Source organism: Rhagoletis pomonella, unplaced genomic scaffold (assembly GCF_013731165.1).
Source record: "Rhagoletis pomonella isolate Grant_MI unplaced genomic scaffold, Rhpom_1.0 Rhpom_scaffold_00006, whole genome shotgun sequence".
Taxonomy (NCBI): Eukaryota; Metazoa; Arthropoda; class Insecta; order Diptera; family Tephritidae; genus Rhagoletis; species Rhagoletis pomonella.
In genome coordinates, this window is record NW_023458560.1 from 68,652,492 (window position 1) to 68,674,439 (window position 21,948).

Genomic DNA, 21,948 nt, shown 5'->3' on the forward strand with positions numbered 1-21,948 from the left:
TGGTTTTGATGAACTGCAGTCTTTCATACAGAGAGAGGCGGCTGTACTTTGATATATTCTGCAGCAACGGTTAGCCAAGTGTCTTTATACTCTCTTTTCCAACAGCTGGTCCCAGGAAAAGAAAAATATAAATTTTCTCCTTCGAGCCCTTTTCCTTGTGGCGCCAGAACTTGTTGCAAGGCTAGCCGATATCTTCGAAAGGGGCAAATTCAATGAGCGTCTAAGCTATCTTAAATTCAAATTAATCGATCTTCTACAGTCCTGCCCTAGTTGGGATTAGTCAAATTTCATACCAGATTAGTCAGTACCACCTCCTAGAAAAGTTCGATAAGCATCACACGGTCTGAGACGATGAACTTTAGGGATAATCCAAAAAAAATCTGTGTGCTTCCAGGTAACAAATCGAGTATAAACATTCAACAGCTTAGACAAGGACTCCCGTGACCATTGAGTGAACTCTTTTAGAGCTTATCGCTTTATTGAGCCTACAAAATCAAGGTTATCGAGGTTTGTTAGAGTATGTGGTATTATTCGATGACTGTGATAATCAAATTATCTAAAGGTCCACTTTATTTGATTGTATTATTTCCAAAAAATCTAGAAAAATATTTGCGCTTCCAGAAATAAGCAACACTTGCTTGTTTGAGTTACTTACTCACATTGCAAATTACATTGATATAGTTTGTCAAAGAGTGAGCGGCAGGCCTGCCCTTGAGCGCTGGAGCTGCATTACACTTTTTTAATTAAATGAGATTAAAATGTGAAAGGAACCTGACATAAAGCAACTTAGCAATGGAAGAAAAGAAAAGTAAAGAACAAAAACCACGCGAAATCTAGCAGAGGATACCAAAGGGCCAAGAAAAAAATACCTATGCACTCACGCACACACACACACACACACACACACACATATCCTTGTATCCTTTCTTTGTAAACACATAAACCGAGTATAAACAAAACAACATTTAAACACAACCAAGCTGGGCATAAAGCGAGAATACAAGCAGCAACAATTATAACGCAACTCCCAGCAAAACCAACAGCGAACGTGCCACAGCTGCTTTACAACCAACCAACCAACCAACCAGCCAAAAACAACAGCCAACAGAGAGACTTGCAAAACAAACACGCATCACATCGTCGCTTTGCTGCTAAGACTTTACTTAGCATTACATACTTTACTTTGCTGCCGTTCGCTATTTTCATTTCGGCTCGTTTTGTTTCGTCTGGCGCACACGTTACATTTTAAGTCCTTGTTAATAATTAGCCGCTGTAATCCATGCATTATCCTGGCATTCAAGTGAAATGTGTTGCGCATTCATTTCGTGTTGCAGCTATTCATGTTGTTGTTGCTATTGTTGCTGAAAACTGCTTTGCAATGCACACACAATTTCACGTCTGCAACTTCATCTTCTTCTAATTCGTTGGTTGGCAAAAATTCGCTGTGAATTGAAAATGTTTGCAGAATGGCAATGTTGGCGCGGTGAACGTCACTGCTGTGCTGCAAGCAGTGCAGGCGAATGTTTCTTCGAGAGAATAATTGAGAAACTTTTCACGTAAGCAAACATGGTTTTGTTGTAAGGAGTTGCAGGTAAATGAAAATTTTAACTGGATTTTAAATAGACTAGAGTATATACATACGAATATACACACAAATATATATGAATGTACATCGGTTAATTACGAAAGGGTATGAGGCAGCATTTTTCCGATATAGAAAGTTCGATTCAGTTCAACAGAGCTGAGTGATATCGAAAAAATTCTGATTTATTCCCTTTGGTAATGAAACGATTTATATGCACGGATGCAAAATTTGTTCCTTTAAAGCATCTTAAAGCTACATATGCATACCAAATTACTCAGAATGAAAAGAGAAGCCAATTTAGCCATGTCTGTCCGTCCGTACACACCATAACGCAAACAAAAATTGAGATATCTCAACGAAATTTGGTATATAGGTTTCCCTTCATCCAAGGTGGGTTAGTGTTGAAAACGGGCAAAATCGGACGGTAACCACACCCATCTCCCATGTAACGGTATTTTCGAAAAATGCAAAAAACTACGATATTTCCTTAAATACTGGATCCAAATACTTGAAAGCTGGAAAATAAAATAGAATTTTGGCATTAAAGACAGTTATGAAATTTTTTGAAAATGGGCGTGGCATCGCTCACTTTTATAGAAATACTCTTTCCCAGTAGCCGCTTAAACAACCCCAACAAACTTAAGTACGAACATTACTTAGAGTCTGTTGAAAATTTGTGAAATCGGACACGCCCGTAATTTACACAAATACGAAAACTGCAATATATAAGTAGATAACTAATAAAGCGACTTAGCTCGATATCGATGTTTCCAATAATCTTTTACCCGTAGCAGTAATTTAGATTATTGCAAAGTTTTGGAAAATGGGCGTGGTGTCGCCCCTTCTGACTACATGTGTGTATCTCGTTAACCGATTTATCAATATCTACAAAACTCGGTGAAGCTTGCCCTTGATCCATAAAAGCAATATGTTGAACATTTTTGAAGTCGGAATAAAATCAAGCCCACTTCCTATATAGTGGTAACTTTCACAAATACGTAAACTCCTATATTTCAATAATTTACCCCAAGTTAATACATACAACAATATTTTAACAAAAAATAAGATTATTATAGATTTACAGAAAATGGGCGCCCCTTATGCCTACATAAGTTCGTCTCGGTAAGCGCTTTATCGATTTATACCAAACCCAGATCAATTAAATATTTCACTCCTTATTATTTAAAGTTCGATTTCGGCCTAAATTTTACTTTCTGACTTGTTTTATTCGGTTTTTTTTTATGTATTTATTTTTCTTTTCCAATTAAAATTTGTTTCAATTGTTTGATTTTAATGTTTTAAAAAGAAATATATCGTCGATGTTTTTGCAAAACCGACTATCTTACGGCACTCAAAGTTTACTGTAGAACGAAAAAATGGATTTTCTTTGAAGGCATTACCATGATTGGCGGTATTTTCTCTAGCTATAGTTTTACAAATCTGTTGTTTTAATAATGATTTAATTTATATTATTTTAAAAAGAGATATACATTTTTAATTTTTAAGAGCTTATTTTATATTTTTCCCTTAATTTTTTTAATTTTAATTTCTTAGTAGCTTTTATTTCTTGTTTTAAATATAAAAGTTTTTTTATTATCATTAAATTTTCAGAAACGTATTTTATTAGCTTTTAATTTATTGTTTTAAAAAGAAAAAAGGTGTATATATTTTTTTCAATCTCATTAAATTTGTAGAAAATTTATTTCTAAAAGACAAACGGAATAATCATTCAACTAGAAATTCAAAAGGCAGAAAAGACGAAAGACTTGCGCCAGAATTACCCTCCAACTGCCATCTCATAGTTTTTAAATTCGGGAGTCCAGCAGCTAAATACCATGGACTGTTTGTCCATTACGATGACTAGTTTTACGGTTATACTTAATTGCATATATTGCTGCCACCATTCCAGACTGATTAAAATCTGTATTGTAAAGTAGCTATCTGAAATCTGTATTAGAGACGAGGATTTTAACTTACGAGTTTTTTGTAGATAATATTGTATTAGTCAAATTCACGAAACCATATTTGCTGAAAAATTATTTGCGAATTGTAGGTTAAGCAAAAAAAGTTTTATCAATATTTATCTGTAAGTGATTGATATATTAAGCTATACCTCCATGACTCCCTTCTCTCACATATGAACTTCTTAATTACCAGAGACCATTCCTTAAATTTTAAATTTACTTAGCCCACTGAGTGAGGTGTTATGGAATGTATAAATTAAATTTTACCTTACTTATAAATGAGTTTTTAAATGACGAAGTATGTGAATGAAGCAACTCGGTCGGCAATATAGGCTATAAAGAGGCTATCTAAATCAATTTTAAGTTTAAAAATACGGTGATTGGGATATTTCTAGGTTTTTCGATAATCAAAAACAATAGCTACCTAATATCGCATTATAGATATATTATTTAAATTATAATATTTAAGAAAATTTCTTGTTAAGCTACGCACTAATTGACTGACATGAATACCTTGAAACCTCATTAGCAGCGCATTTTTAATTCGAATATGCGAAATTATGTCGACGAGCTAAACACATAACTGCCAATGCAAGACCATAAACAAGAAACCTAAAAATGAAAAGGGGCGGAAGTTGAAGAATTGCGCAGCGAATAGGCGGTCTGCCAAAGATGTACCACGTCTCACAAATTTATGCCGCTTTTTATACGCTCTAATAGTCAAAACGGGCAATAGCACTCCTCAGGCGATTACTGCAAAAAGCAACAGCTTTTCATAACCAGCACAATGACTATTAGCGTCTGTTAATACCGACTGCCATCTAACTAGGATAGTAATTAATTTCTACGGCTATCAACTGACATCATCATCTTCTGCTCTAACTAAATGCCACTGCTGTTGTTGTTGTTGTTGCCACTGCTCAAGCGTTATGTTTCTAATTGAAAATTTCATATTCAGGTCAGGAGCAAGTCAGCGTTGAAATAATGCTGCAACGCCTGCCTCATACAAACATACATACGCTGCTATGTAGTGAGTCGAAAGAGTGCCGTAAGAGAGTTGGTGGTTTGCAAGGAAACATTGCGAAAAACCACTTATAAAGAAACAATTAACAACGCAAAACTTACCAGCTGCCTGCCAAAGAAGCAGTGGAGCTTTTAAGCTCGAAAAGGAGGGAATGGCGTGAAGACTTTGACGAGGGTTGTGCCCCAGCAGCAGCAGCAGCTAGCAGGCAGTGCAGCGAGCAGGGGTTAGCAAAACAAGCTACCGCCGCGTGTGGTAAATGAAAGCTGGGAAAAATTATGAAAAATAAATATTTCCTTTTTCCCTCTGCTCCTCGGAAAAGGTAACTAAGTATGTATTTCTTACTAAACATTTTCTCTCAACAGCTCTACATCCTGACTTGGCTGCGCCTGCAATTTTCCGCTATTCTGCGTTGTGCTAAATGAAATGGGCAAAGCGAGCTGAGCGCAGCTTCAAGTTGCAGTCAGGAAGTTTTGCGGGAAGGGTAAAAACTAGAAATTTGTAGAGTAAAGGAGGGAGGCAAGTAGCAGCAAAAAAAAAACTAGCGTTGTAGCAATGGTGCTGGAAAGAAATGAGTATTTACCGTTTGGTTGTTGAGTAAACAGGCCAAGTCTGTTGACTGCAGCTGCTCAGTTGAGCTTCTGGGATTTTGAAGTTGTGGCTGCCGCACGCTTGACTGTGTTCGAAGTTGACTTTTGTTTCGAAGGCAGGTGTGGAGAAAATTCGGACTGAGTGTTTTTTTTAACTTCAAGGTAAAGTTTTAATGCTGGGAAACAATTTCTTATCCAAAGTCGCCTGTTAGTAGTCAAGCATTGAGGAATTATTTAAGAGCCAAGTACATAAATTCTTTCGATAAGATATTTTACTAGTTTAATTTAGCCGACCCTGCTGTAGGTTTTGTCTGAGGATTTTAAATGCCCGTGAGCGTAAATTCTAATTGGGGCGGGCCATAACTAGTCGGGTGCTGTGCATTCATTTCGGACTTCTCCATGGAATATTAAATTCACTGAAGCGTTACGAAAAACCGCAACAGCATAGAAGCAACCAAAATAAACTGGGTGTCATAAAACAAGATTCATAGTCGATGAATATCTATGCTGACGGTGCCAGACTAAATGTCAGCGTAAACGTTTTTCAGGCAGAACTAAGCCCTGTGGCTCTTACAGAGCTACCTATTAAGATTGATTCTACCACCTAAGCTGCAATTAAATGTCTTAAATCCATCGACGGCTGATTACGATGTCCACACGTATTTTAGGTTTCGATGCTTTGAGAAAAAAAAACTCGGCAGAAGCATGAAGCACCACAGGTACGCGTTTCTACGGGAATAGGCAAAATACCGCAGAGCCAATTGCGGGAAACGTGGGATGCCTTCGTTAATCGTTTGATGGCCATAATTTAGGCCGTGGATGACAGACAGAAAACCGCCGATGCAGTTATTGAAAAAGTTAATTTGTCAACCCTTTTTTGGCGATAGGATCGCCGAATATGTTACATGGCTAGATAGATGGAGCTGTAGAACAGGCCACTGACTTGTTGCAGCGTACGCATATCAATTGAAATTAACTGACAGCGATGCATATAGGAAATGTAACGAGACGGGTGCAAAAGAGACCCTGCAACATCTGATGTGTCTCTGTCCAGCTCTCTCAATGACAAGACTTAAATACTTGGAAGCAGTCAACTTCGACGGTCTAAAAAGAATCCTCGAATCTGGACTTGATCTTCTAAAATACGCAAATGAGATGCATATCATAAGTGATATATATTTTCGCTAAGACAAGGCTATCAGAGCCCTATTGCTATGGACCTACTAGTCTGTGCATATCTTCGGCCTGCCAGTATAACCTAACCTAACCTAACCTAACCTAACCTAACTTCCCACTGTGCTCAATTTGCATTCAACGTTTTTTTTTGACGATACCCTAGCAAAATATGAACACATTGATTCTTATACCCAACTTATTAAAATAGCTCCTGACCTATCACTTTGGAGACTTACAGAAGAGTTAAAAACTTAATGTCAACGCAAATTGCCAAGAGGAGAAATGTGGAGCAGAATAAGTGGAATAAGGAGGAGGAAAGCTGAGAAGCAGTTGTATGCTTAAGAATTAGAGCGAAAGCAGTATGAAGCAAGAAGAGCAGCACAGTCAAGGAGTGGATAGTAAAGAGGCATAGTAAAGTAAGACAGGTACGAATAAGAATTCGGAAGCTGCTATGGAAGAAATGAAATAGGCACAGTTAGAAACTAGAGTAAAGTGTGAAGAAATAAGAGCATCATAATTAGCGGTTAAGTTAGGGGATAATCAAATACTCTAAAGGCAAGAGTTAAGTGTTATTAAACAGCCAAAGCAAGATGTCGACGTTAAACAACAATAATGTTTAGAGCTCGGAATCTCATGCAAATGCGTGTTTTTGTTGGGCATCTTCAAATGGAAATCGTTAAGTTTTCTTTACGAATCATGAAATTTCCTTTAAATTGGCATTCAATCATTAGCGCATATTATAGCAAATTTTGTAGTATTTTTTATTAATCAATCATTTAAGTTGAGTGCGAAATCTCTTGACAACAAAATTACTTATAATTTTTCCCCAAATATTAATCTGAATACCATTTCGTATAGCCAAGCGGCCATTGAGGCACTCTCTTCTACCTCTTTTAGGTCACAATTAGTGGTTGACTGTTGGAGAGAGCAGACTGCTCAATACGAAATTATCCTAATATAGGTCCCGGGACTTAGGGAAATTTACGGCATTGCACTGAATGTGTTCCATGCGGTGGACATGGGCGCCTTACTGAGGGAGCTAAAAGCAAAAATTACCGTGATGTTTCACTGGAAGGCCAAGCAGAGGTGCAACCGTACAGGATCGTATATGATTACCAGGCAGTTTTGTTTGTTCTATGACTCACTTAAAAACAAAGCTCTCTTAGGTATGAGCGAAGAAGATACCTACAAGCTTACTGCAGTGTGCAAAGGGCACGGGCCCGTTGGGGTACATGGCGAAAGGATTGGATTGCCCTAAACAGGTTCTGCCGCAGCTGCGATTATTTATTTTTGTACCGGCAGTAAAATATTAGGAACATATTTTTATACCCGAGCGCACTTGTGCACAAGGGTATATTAATTTTGTTCACATAACGGTTGTTTGTAACAGCCAAAACGAATCGAGATAGATATAGACAAATGTATACATAAATGATCAGAATGAAAAGAGAAATCGATTAAGTGGTGACTGTCTGTCCGTCCGTGTGTCCGTATGTAGGTTTCCCTTAATCCAAGGTAGGTTGGTATTGAAAATGGGCGAAATCGGACTGTAACCACACCCACTTCCCATATAACGGTAATTTCCAGAAATACGAAAACTGCGATATTTTAGTAACTCCTGAAGATAATTCACTCAAAATTGACATTTCCAATAATTTTTAGACGAAAAATAAGAATATTATAAATTTTTGGAAAATGGGCGTAGTCACGCCCACTTATGGTTACATGTGTATATCTTGGTAACCGCTGCACCAAACTTCCAAACTTGGCACAGTTGTTGGTCCTGGTGCAGCATATCAAATGGCCGAAAATTTTTAAAATCGGACAATAACCACGCCCACATCCCATATAACGGTAATTTAGAGAAATACAAAATCTTCGATAAATCAGTAAATATTGAAGCTAATTTATTCAAAATTGATGCTTGCAACAATTCTTTACCAAGAAATACGTTTATGGTAAAATGTGGGAAAATGCGCGTGGCACCGCCCACTTATGATCACATATATGTATATCGGTAACCGTCCTACCAATTTGTACCAAACTCGGTGTGGTTATTGTGCTTGCCACATAAAAGCAAAGCGTTGAAAATTATTGAAATCGGACTAAAATTACGGCCGCTTTTCATATAACGGTAAATTTCAGAAATGCTTGAAACTGCAATATTTCGAAATTTAAGCCGGGGTGGCTTACCATCTAGCGGTAGGTTTCGGAAAGGTGAAAAAACATATATTTAATATTTGCGCCGGGTATTTAATGTTTGGCTCCGCCCGAACTTAGACTTTCTTACTTGTTTCGTTTGCATATTTTCGATTTTTTAGTGCATGAGATTCCGAGCCCTCTCAGTGTTGTACAAAAATGCAATCATTGTTAGATACAAACCACTATGGTTTTTTACTAAAGCGCACAGTTTCTACTTAACGCAGTTGCAAGCTCATCGTCACGTGCGACAGTCTCAAGTTGCCTGCTACCACAATTGCGGTCTTGTCGCAGTTGCTTTCTGCCATTTGATGCTTTGCCGACACAAGACGACATCTTTGAAGTAATTAGTAGTAATTATAAGCATAAGGAGCACTATAAGTACACGTGTATTGTGGCCAAATGGACATGGCATAGCAATGAAAGAACAAATATTCAAACAAAGTAAATATAAACTCTAGGGACATAAATGAAAATTATAGACAATTAGAAAATGGTCACGAGTACTCATACAACCGCCAATTAAAAAATTTTAAGCATAAAAAGGCTTAACTAAATCGATTACATGCTCTTAAAATTCGATCGATTTACGATATTTATTACTTTTTTAAATGTTAACAGTACTTTAAACTTTCATGGCTATTAATCTAACTGGCAATAATTTTTATGTGCTACAACTCGAAAATGCCTACAAATTTTTTAACCAAAAATACTGGCAATAAATAGCCGAAAACAACAAAGGATGTAATTAAAATGTCAATTTGTTACCATGTTGCCAAAATGGATTGCATATGTGGCAAGTTGCAGAGACCACATCGATGGGTGGAAATGCGGCAACAGTATGTGGTAACAAGGCATGCAACGATGCGGAGAGTAACATGACGACAATTTAGTGTTTTTAGATGCTCACGTGCTAAATGAATTCGAAAATGGGGAAATATAGAATCTAAAAAGAACAAGGAGACAACTTTTAAAACAGGACAAATTTTCGGCGTGAGGAAAATTAAAAAAAAAAATCATAGGATTATTACTCAAATATGGGATAAGCAAATAAAATTAAATTTAAAGGGAAATTTATGTTAAATGAGTAAAAAGTGGTATACAAACCCGCATCAAGGAGAGAAATGTTAATAGTAAAAGTTGAACTTATTAAAATGCAATTAACGCTTTTATAAAGAACCTTCCTTAGCCGAATTTCGTTTCATGAAATGTAAAGTTATTAGATAGGAAGTCATTCCTAGCTTCATCGAGCATTGGAAGGAGGCATACTTAACCCATAATGTACGCACTATGTAAGATACTACTGTGTCATCCCTCCTGAAATTTACAGGAATGTCTTTAAAAGTACTAGTATCGCGAATTTTGTACCACTCGACTGCTCTAAGGCTTTTGTAGGCGTTGAGAGTAAGCCCCTGTGAACTTTGAGTAACGTATACCCAATTGTAGACCTATTAAAGGCGGCCACTAGGTGGTGAAGTCGTAAAAATAAATCAGATATATGTTTGTATACATATGTAATCACTATGTACATGAATAAAGTGGGGCTTCAAGGCCAATTTTTCCCTTAGACGTTATTTTCAAGCAGCTATAGGCTTTCTATAACGCTAATCTACTTCTTGCTGCCAGCTTAGAATTATTCCTTTGTTCTCAAAAATTTGCACAAAAAATGCCTGCAACTTAGAGTTCGTATAGAAATTATTTAAACGTTGTTGTTACTCATACGCCATAGCATGCGAGTAACTTTGACTTGGAGACTAGAAGCAATTTCGATATTTGGACTCTCCAATAACAAAGATCTGTATGACCTTAAAATCCTCTCAACGTATGCTTTTAAACTGAAAACTGTTTTTTCACAACCCATCCTAATTTACATCATAAATATCTACATAATACCAGAGGCACTCTTCGCCAAATAAGAAGAAGACTCTTCGTGAAATTGTTTGATATACCACGCGAATTTCAACTGTATACTTTAGCGACTTTCCTCGATCTAAAAGAAGCCTTTATGTAGCCTATTCAATTTTAAGTGCAAGTTTAAAATAGCTATAAATTACCGTTAATTTTTAAGACTTCTTTTTTTGGCCGAGGATGTTGCGCATTTTCTTGCATATTAAAATAGATTTTGTACATGCGTTCGGATTAAAAAATTTTCACGAATTGCAAACAGAACTCTCAAATTGCTCTCTCTAAGATTTTTATTTTTAGATCATTGCAAAATCGTTTTTATTTATTATTTTTAACTTTTTCGATGAAGAATAATTTTTAAGTATTTTTTGTCAAATTTAATCGCTATTTTGTGATTTTTTTCCATCCTTTTATAACATAAAAAGAGGTGACAACCATCGTTCGATGTGTCTGCTTAAAAACTATTTCAGTCCTCTTTCATTTGATACCAAATTTGTTTAATTCGACTTTTATTTTGGACCTTAAAAATTATTTGGCCAAGTTTAACTGTTAAAAAAAAATACTTCCCATTTTCGGTAACTGCTTTTAAGAGTTAAAAATACTTTAAAGTTCATACGGGCAATAGAAACTAAAAACCAAAAAAATATTACATCGACACTCGCGCTGAGCCAAAAGCCGTTAATTCTGGTATTTATCACGGTAATGTAGTTCAATCAGAGATTCCAAAACATTTATGAAGTTTCCCATTAAAAATTGTAATTATTGACTTAAAATAAGTGATAACTACATGGAGAGATGTTATCAGAAATAGCACTAAAACAGACCAAAAAAAAAACCAACATCGTTTGAAAAGTGTTGCCAATGTCGCAAATTCTGTACTGTACTATCAAATATATCGCTTTCTGTGCATACATGCACATGTACATATATACATACATAAATACCGCACATGCATTTACATTTTCATCTGCATCATTTACGCCATTTATTCAGCGCGCATATGCAAAACGTCAATGCAACATGAAAAATCCATTATCGCAAAACAGCCGAAACGACTAACTGTGAATTGCATATACATATGTACATATGTAAGTAGAAAAATTCAAATGCATAACCATGCATTTTAAGTGAATGTTTACACACATATGGAGGTGTGCATGTGCATGAGCCGGCAAATGTCCTTTGGCGAATTCGGCAATTGACTAAAAATCAACCAACCAACTGGTGGCTGCTGCTGTTGGCTGGCAATGGAATATTTTGCGAATGAATGGCATTGGCGCAAGAATTGCCTAACAAAAATTGCATAATAATGTATGCATCGGCGGGCAAACATTGATAGGCTCCTCGCAAGCACAAACACACACAAACGCATAGCAATACACTTATATACGTACGTACATGCCGCAAGTGAACAAGCCGCACTCGCTGCATTCGGATAATACTTCCACGCTCGTTTACATCTCTTTGCTTTTCTATGCTTCCGCGCGCGCCTTGACTGCTGCGGCTTTCTGAGTTCGTAAATGTTTGATTCATGCGACAGACTCATGAATTTTTCAGCCGCCGCTGAACATTTTTTCCCACATACATACATACAAAGCTTTAACGCTTACGTACACTCTTGCACTGACTACAAACATATGGAGTAAATTTTGACAAAGACAAAAAGCAAAAAAAAAACGCCATTGAACTTTTGCACAATTTCCAGTCGAAAAATTTGCATCTATCGAACATATGCGGCAAAAAGCTGGCAATGAAAAAAAAACAAATAAAATATGAAAAATATAAAAAACAGGCAGTAAAATAAAAAGGCGTTAACAGCGGCTAGCTTTTTCGCATTTGTCACGGCTTTGCTATAGCATTCTGTTGCCAAAAAAAAAATGCTGCATAAAAAATTAAAAATTTTTTTTCCGCCTGTGTTCTTGTGCAATAAATTATGTAAGAGGAAATTATTTGAAGTGATTATTTCTATGTTGTCGCGCGTGAGCCAATATTGCTGTGAAAAATGTTATAAATGCATTTTGAATGCATATGATTATGGGAATGTATATAAATATGTTTGTACGTGTGAATCTGTTTATATGCGAAAGGTAAAAAATTTGACAAATGTGTTATGAAAGTATTTAAAATTTCAGATTAAAAGATTAAAGCTTTTTTGCATACATTTGCTGGTGTTGGTTGACAGTGTACGAGAATGTACGCTGTTAAATATTGTTTGGAAAAAATTTTGGAAATTTTTCTTCTATCCACCAATTAATATGCTAATTATTTTTCGGCATTTATGTCCATGAGTGGAGCTTGCTTTGCTTAGAAATCAAAAGAAAAGTGGACTTTAACTAATGCTCGTTAAATCTCTTAATTAATTTTTCTTCTCAGAGTTAAAAGATGGAGGCTCATTAGTTAATGAAAAATTTGAGTATGGCCATAGTTAAAAAGAGATATTTATGTATATAACTTTGCGCCCCGTGCTCCAACAGTCGCAATGGCTTAGTGAAAACAGCGTTGGTTTCCACTCGAGAAATGTGTGTGTGTGTGATGATGTATCCTCGAGTATCGGATTTTTCATAAGTATTCTTTATTTGTTTACTTTTATATCAAAATTTTTTTCTTTATTTAATTTAAATTTTTTTAATATAATTTTCTTTTAATTTTTTAATGTTATTGTTTTAAAAAGAAAAATATATATTTTTTAATTGCGTAAAATTTGTATTAATTTTTATCTTATTTTTTTCTTTTAAATTTTATTATCCTATAGTGTTTAGATTTTATTATTTTAAAAACAAATTAATTTTTATTAGTTTCATTTAATTTTGGAAACCTAACTAAAATTTTTTAATATATTTTTAACTTTTCAATCTAATTCCTATATTTAATTTCTATAAACTGATTGCTAAAATACAATCTATAACGCAACGGACCAATTCTGGCATATATCTGCCAACTATCTTGAAAGCCCTTTTCTTTCTTTCGAAAAGATAATTAAAATATCTGCCAACGAGGACGTCTTAGAGTTTTCTGTTTCTGTTGGTTTAAAAAATAAAATAAGTTTCTAAAATATAAATGAAACCGTTTATTTTTTTAAGCAATGAAATATAAAAAAACCCGAGAGAGCTTCGATGAGTCCAATCAGTATTATTCCGTTTTAGGGCTCACCGAAGTCGGTAGCAGCGGTTAACCAGTTGGGTCAGCGACAAACGGGCGTTTATTTCGGAACAAGCAGATGCCTTATAAATGTGTTTCGTGTTTTAAAAACCCTCTTAGCAAAGAACTCTGCGCGAAGTTTGGAACCCGACTCGCGAAAAAATAATGTAACAAAAAGTCGTAAAATGCCTCGGAGACTGAGTGACAAGTGACTGTGACCAATTTAGCACAATCCGGAATACGTTACGGACGGGATATGGCTGCAAATATTGGCATGTATCGCAGCTGCAATGGGACCGTAAAGAAATTTGTTTTGGGATTTGTGGTTGGGCGGGGACTACGACACCCTGCTGATCGCAGCCATGAAAGCATTGCCACAATCCGCATTAAGGCTTAATTCCGGCGAAATCAGCCGATGAATGAGAAAAATGTTGAGATCAAAGAGTAATGATTCTGTTGTTCTCATTGTGAATCACGGACCAGAAATATTAAATATCGGATATCCTTCGAGTATTCACTTAAAGTTAGGCGAAAGAAGGCAAACATGGCGTACAATTTTAAACCTCTAAAAACCCATAAGTGAGTTTTAATACTCTTTAAAATATACTTAACCTAAAAATTCGACCAAAAAAAAAAAAGTAAAAATGTCACTTTCAACAACGGCTTTAATTTTCGGTTCAGTAACTCTTTTATTGTAGTAGATATGATTTCAGTATATTGGTTCTTTTGTTGAAATAATTTCCTTCCGCTCAAATTACGTTTATACTCTTCTTCTTCTTCTTGCAAATATTTTTAGCCTTAAATGAGCAAACACAAACGAATCGATGCCTTGTTAGCTACGCACCTACTCCGCAGATATTTTCCAGTACTTAACTAACATTATTGTTGCTGTAAGGAAGCGTCGCTCAAATGAATGCGCAACTAACTTTATCCTTGTCCACTTATTGCCGGTATTGAATTCCGGTAATGATGCCCTTGTTATCAACTTAATCTGCTGACGTTCGCTTTAGTGCACACACAGATGGGTCGTAGATATAAGTAGGTTTGTATATAAGTAAAGGTTACCAAATAGCATGCGCATAGAATGATTTTGAGTATTACGTATTAAAGAAATAAGGGGGAATAAGTAAAAAAAAATATTTTGAAGAAGGCATAGGTTTAAAGAGATGATAAGGACAATTTCCAGGCAACTATTGGCAATTAGCGCATTGCTGCTAATATCACTGTTGCTTTGCTTTTCGTCCATCCTATCGAGGCGGAAGAAATATCGGTTTGTAGAGAAAGAAATTCTGTATATAACTGCGGTGAAAGTGGTAGGCCGCAACTAATCATTTAGGTGTAAACCATTGTTGTCATTTTCTTCTTAGGTTTTATCAAATGATATGTAATGTATACATGGCGTATGAGTAACATTATTTCGTGTTCTCATAAATGGAGGCAGGTGGAAAGAAGTCATGGTAAGTGTTGATATAAAAACCGATTGGGCTTGGAGAGAGAAAAGTAAAAGTCATACTATAGCAAATTTCATATAATTTATTCACCCCGTTCTCTACGAAGGGTTAATGAGTTAAGTTGAAGTAATTGAATCTTTTTGCGCGACTTCGCAAATATATGTAAAATTTCGATTTTCTTAATTCTTCGACTTTCAGCTTCTTTTAGCTTAATTTCGCTTTAAGAATTTTTTAACAATGGAAAAATCACACCAAACATTGGGGGGAAAGAGAATACATACACGTATGTAACTTTTAAGTATAACCTTTGTTTTTATTTAATGATTGAGCCCATATTTTTTGCGAGTTTTAGATGTTATATCGATCCAATCTTCCCCATATTTTATATTTAGAGTTTTATAATAAAGAGAGACTACAAACTAAATTTCGTCGACATAGGATCCTCCACAAGAGTTGAGGGCGTGGCAATTATCCCATCTTTACCAAATTTAATAGTTCCACATTCCCAAGTAAAATTGGAGCACATGTCAGGTTTCAACGGTTTTGGTGCAGGTTAACCATTATTTCTACCTGCCTCCATTTAGTCGAAACACTGTGGGCGGTAATCATTATAAGGAATATGGATAGCAGACTAAAGAAAATTGAATTGAAAAAATTTCATTAAATTAAAAAGATAAGCTAAATATTATTTTATTGGGATTAAACAAAACGTATTTATGGAATCTTTGATTCAGAAATATCTTGAATAGAGTTGTTATCTATCCCAGTAGTGAAAATGTTAAGAGAATATGTAAGAAAAAGAAAAAAATAAATATATTAAAATTAAATGAAATGTTACAAGATTGCTAGCAAACTAAAAGTGTTTGACAAAGCTTTACTAGACAATATTTTTGAAAAGCAGACTATTATACAAATTTTAATGAAAAAAAGTGACATATTATCAAGTGTCCGGGTATTTGCTAGTATGTATACACAAATTTTAGAATTCTGTGGAACGTTCTCCTACAATGTTTAAAAGTAATCAGCAGCGGAGAGCGGAGGTGTAGTAGTTAAATTGATTCAAATACTCTCCGATTTAATCCCAGTGATGCACGCTACGTCCTATTTGTATTTATCTTAAAATAAAACTGGTCTCATATTCAATGACCTCTGAAATTCAGTTATGTGTGGTTCTATGATTTTGGATTTTTCTGGACTAATTCATCTTTGGTATGCCATTTTACAAAACTTTTTTACAAACGTTCAATAGAGGCCACCGTCGTTGCTTTCTATGACTTTTTGGGCCTCACCTAAATAGATGTCTTCAGATACGTACCTACTTGAGTCTATACCCGGCAAAGAAATTAATCGCAAGTAGATTTATAAAATATTTGCCCATGCCCTCCCTGAGTGTAGAGGCTAAGCATACCAAATGACTAAGCTTTACACTACCCTATTTGCTAATTTCCTGATCTACATATTTGCTAAGGCAAAATATAGAAAAGCAGCAAATTATCGCATAACTTAAATCACCATCAAATTCTTTAACCAAAATTTCAGCTGTCAATTTAACGGCAAAATTTTTATGCAATGAAATTTACAAAGCCGAAATATTTCCAATAGCGATAGATGGTGAAAGAAGAAAAGGGTCAGCAATACCCACGCGAGCACATTAGCCATGCACATGCCAGCCTTGTCGTCCGTCCTTCAATTCTACCACCACTGCGTTGTCACTCACACAAGCTCTGCACATTGCAATGCCTTTACTATTTGCTTAACAGCATAAAATCAGCGATCAAAGTGACAATTTCCATTAAATTCCTAAATTTCTGCCAACAGCAGAGTTCTAAAATGTATGCAGCTGGAAACGAGAGTAAACAGCAAATGACAGTTTATATTGACATATGGACGAGTAGATGGAGGTAGAGAAAAATTGATGTTTAAACGGAATGAAGGTATGCGAAAATAAATATACAAATAGCAAAAAAAAAAGAAGACAGTAACTTTGACTAATATGTGCGGAAAAAAAATCAGCATCAACTGCAAGCGGCAGAAAATGTGGCATGGAGTTTACGTTGCAAGTGTGGATGCTAGTGTATATATGTACGTATGTATATGTAGATGTGCGCCGATGTTTATGTGCGCGCTTGACACTGTCATGAAGTGACAAAGTTTGTATTTGTGAATTAATGGTTTGGAAATTCGTTTGTGAATGACCCCTTTTGCATACAGCCAACAGCGTAGATATATACACCCACATATGGGAACAGTCGAATATGCCCGGTAGGAATTTCCAAACGTTATGAAAAAATACTTACAATCCATTGAATAGTCGTTTATACATTTGGGATAGCGCACGCAGCTTAGAAAGGAATCGTGCAAATAGCGAACAATAGTTATCGATAACATCTAATTATTACTGATATAACATTTTATTAAAGTAGTCGTTTTGTTTTACTTCGTATTTGAAATTTAACATTGTTAATAAGATAAATGTGATGTTGAAGAAATAATTATAAAAAAATTGAAGATAAAGACGAAAATGGAGCTATCGAAAATTATTGAGCCATCGAAGTTTAAGGCTATCGAAATTTCCTCTTAAAAAATCTTCGACATTTCCACATGCTTCGTATGACTTTGGTTGTTATGGCGAGTGTGGATATTCCAATTAGTGCTACCTAACTGCCGTTTCAAAATCGCGTGTCCTTACTAAGAATTTTGTCTAGGCGGGAATTTCAACTTGTTTGGCTTCGTCAGGGTATTCAAGCAAACGTATTCGAACCAAAATTCGGCTCAAATTTCCTTTTGAACAGCACAAGAACAGCTTTTAGAGGGTTTATGCTGAATCCCTCGTTAGCACAGTGGGGGAGAGGAATAGTACCATACCCTCTCAGTTTAGCCAACAGGTCATCGATCACGAGAGACCAAAGTAAAAAAGAAGGAGAACAAATTTTTCTCCCAAGAACAATAGCCTTCAAACAGCAGCCGACAGAGAGAGAGAAACGTATGCCTCTTTGGACCAATTCACACGAGATAGTTCCATAAATATGTATGTGTCGTCTAACTTATGGCGCATATAATTTAGACAACACGCGTAGCTTTGCAAAGGACAAAGGATATCAACAAAGTTTTTTGGTCTCGATCAAAACCGTTAAACTGTTGTAGCATCTAGTAAGAAAACGAACATCATTAACCTTATCTAATAATTGCGATCCAAAAATTTCCTTCAGGCCACATACGATGCCTGCATAAAATAAACATCAGCCCTGTTTGTTGTTGCAACTCATAGCGCACGTAAAGAGCGGCATAGGCGCGTTAACATTTGTGTAAAAGCATATATGTATGTACATATGTACATATGCACTTCAGTTCAAGAGTTCGAGGGTTTTTTGTCCGTCTGCTCCACCTGTGTCAATCACATTTCACAAATTTTGTTGCCTGCTTTTAGGGGTTACATTTGAGGTTCACTGGCTAGACTGTCGTTATTTGACTGCATTTGAGTTGGAAGAATGATGAATGAGCAGTGATATGATAGCAAAAAAAAAAAAATAGTTCTGTTGCTTGATGTAGGCATTGCTGGTCTGTGTATTGAGTTTTTTTTTTGTTTTTATGCGCTTTATCCCAACTTTGCTATTTTGAGAGCGTTGCTGTTCATGCGACATTTTTTTATCCTTTTTCAAAAGGATGCTTTTTTTTGATTCTCTATGTTTCCGTTTTCGCCGATTTTCGTGGCAGCTTCTTATTTTTATTTGCCTACTCGCGGGGGTGAATGCATACATATGTATGTATGTATGTATGTATATGTGCAAATATTTTTATGTACAAATCTGCATGCGTGTGTTTGCCATCAAAGGCATCAAAGTCATTTTATCAGCATGGCTGGCTGGCTGGCTGCAGGTCAGATTGAACGCTTGAAAGCGCGCGCCAAATCCTCTCTACATTCTAAACCAGAAACGCATACAAGTACATACATATGTGTGTGTGTGTACATCCGCTTACAATACATATGTATATCCACTGTAGCATTTATGTATTTGCTATTTGCTTTACTTATCGCTTTGGTCGCATCTGCAAGCGTAAATTGTTGCAAATTTAAAAAAGAACACAAAAACCGACTTCAGTTCGGTAATTTATTTGTGCAGCTGAAATAGCTGAGTAAATGCGTCGAGGGTCGAAGAGTTTCTTGCTGGCAGTGTGTCAGTGCCAACAATGGATATGTAGATTTCCATGTATACATGTCGGTGAGAGCATTATTCTGCTGCTTTATTTTTACAGTTGAGGCTTACCAGCGCTGAAATGTTTGTTTACCTTTGTAGGTATGTGTGTATGTCTGCATGGCTTGTATGCGTCGCCGGCAACAGCATATGTTGCAGCATCGACAAGTTCATCATTCGGCAACAAATTGATTTTTATTGGTATTTTACTTGGAATGGAAACCTGCCAATGGGTTAGGGCAGGAAAGGGTTACTGAAACAAATTAATCGCCTTAAAAGTTGAGTCATGTAACGAATTGAAGGAAAGCTTCAAGGCACAGAAATAGGAAATTCAGTCCTGAAATTGTGACAAAAATTCACAAGTTTTAATTCGGCTGAATAAGAATTCTGGTTTATTTCTGGGAAAAATGTCCTTACTTATTCCTGCAGGTAAAGTATAAATTCTATTCAAGCTATAATCATTATAGCTGAATTTGGAAATCTTAATAGGACTTCTGACCCAGACTAGCACTGGAAAAGGCTTAAGGAGGAAAGGAGATAGCTAGCAGAATACTTTTTGTAACCTCTTTTGATCTTAGGGCTTTGGCATTCAGATTAAAATAGGTTGACTAAAATTTGATGTCCAACATCAAAGAGTTTCTATATTTATCATTAACTGAGATTTTCCCAAACCTTGCCCTAGTATATATAAATGTCTTCACACTACAGCTATGGTTTGATGTATTGAGTCAGCTCTAAGCTGGGACAGAATTTGCCAACTGTCCATTTGTGGCACAATTTTTTACTTTCTGTACAAAAAAAAAAAAAAAAAAAATGTTCGGGTCTTAAGTCTTTCGTTGACATTATTTGCATAAATATACTTTAGTTCTTTTTTGATTTATTCTAATATTCAAACATTTCAAACTAATAGAACTCTAAGAGAAAAATTTTGTTTCCGTGTTGTTCTTTACCAAAACGTTCCGAAGACCTTTGTTTCCATTTTTGCTTTTAGAAATATTCCCGAAAGTATTGTTCGATTTTATTTCTCCTCGGGAATGCTCCACAGGGTTTTGTTCTTATATAATTCCCATTAAGAACGTTGGCGACAGTTTCGTTCTCATTTCGGTTTCGGTTTGGAAGCGCTCTTGGGAACGAAACTACCAGAACGGCATTTAGGTTCGATCATACATTTTGGTTTTGGTGTAGATTAACTTCAACATACCTTTGGAATATCTAGTGTCAGTTCGCAACCAGCGCCTCTTTCTTAATAAAAGCACTGGGAAAGTAACTTTTTCACAACCTCCCTAATGTTTTGAAATAAACATATTTGCCAAAAGTAATGCTTTTAAGGCGGAACAATAAGGAACAATTTGCCGTCCTCCCTTGTCAAATTTGGTTTGGAGACAAACCGGTTTGGGCGTAGTTACATCTTCAGTGCCATTTTTCGTTATGAAATAGTTTCTGTTTGTCCGTTTGTTTAGCTTCTCTGTTAGTGAAATTTCATTTATACAAAATACCCTTAAACGCTAACGAATATAAATTTCAGCTTAGATAACCGCTAAAATCTGTGAAACTTATTTACGTAATAAATGAAAATGGCAAACTCCTGCAAGTATGCCACTTTAGTGTGATATATACGCCTCGCACGTTTTCTAAATTGACACTTACATATGGATGTTTTTCATTGCGAAACGACGTTTTACGCCGCTAGTGGTGGCAGGCTAAAACCTACCATATATTCCATATTCTTACCTAACACCTGTCACGGAATATGTAGATATGTAGCTAAAAAGAAAGCACCAGACTAGGTTTGTTTTAGTATTCGGATAGGCCATTTTCTTTTGTTGCCTCGATGCTTGTCTATGCTGCTCTTCTATCTTCATTTTGTTGTTGTTAATTTTCCTCATTGTCATTTTGTCTTCCACGCATTAAATTCGTCTGTTGCCTTTAGGCATCTTTAGTAAATCAGTTTTGTCTTACGCCTCACTCTTTAGCTGGTAGTAGTTTTTTTTTGTTTTCTTTTTTGTTTTGATAACTTGTTTTATTTTTGTTTAGCTATTTTGTACTATGCACACATGTATTTAGCTTCATTCTTTGTCGCTGTTGTTTTTTTTTTTGCTCTCTCTCGCCTTAAGGCTATTTGCGTTTTCTTATCACGAAACTCTATTTATCCTTAATCGCCAAAGCTGATATGAAGGCGGTAAAAGTTTTGCAATGCCTGCAAAGGCAGAGTCATGTAAAGTGTATCATATATATGTATATACATATGTGTCTTCATGAGACACGCATGTACGTACATAGGTGTAATAGCCTCCACATAAACGCGTCCGCAAGTAAATAGTCGTTGGAAACATGGCTTAAATAAATTGCCTGGTTTTTTCGTACAAAAATAGTCACACACACACACACACACGCATATGTAGGCTACATAGGACACTAATGCATTGAAAGTTCACTATATGTTCAATTTCTTCGTGTCTTTTTTTTGCCTAGATTCACCTATTTGGTCTTCAGTTTTGCTCCCAAATGAAATTCGCACTCATACAAACACACACCTGATTTCCTCATTGCTGGCATTTAAATGCGTCTAATAGCTGTTTGTTAAATTCCATTTATACTCCTCTAAACTGTCTTGCATTCCTTCATTCGCATTCCTTCGATTTTTCACCACTTTATTTTTTATTTTGTTGCCCGCATTTTTTGTATTTCGGTCACGTGTCCATTGACCTCACTAGCATACATATGAC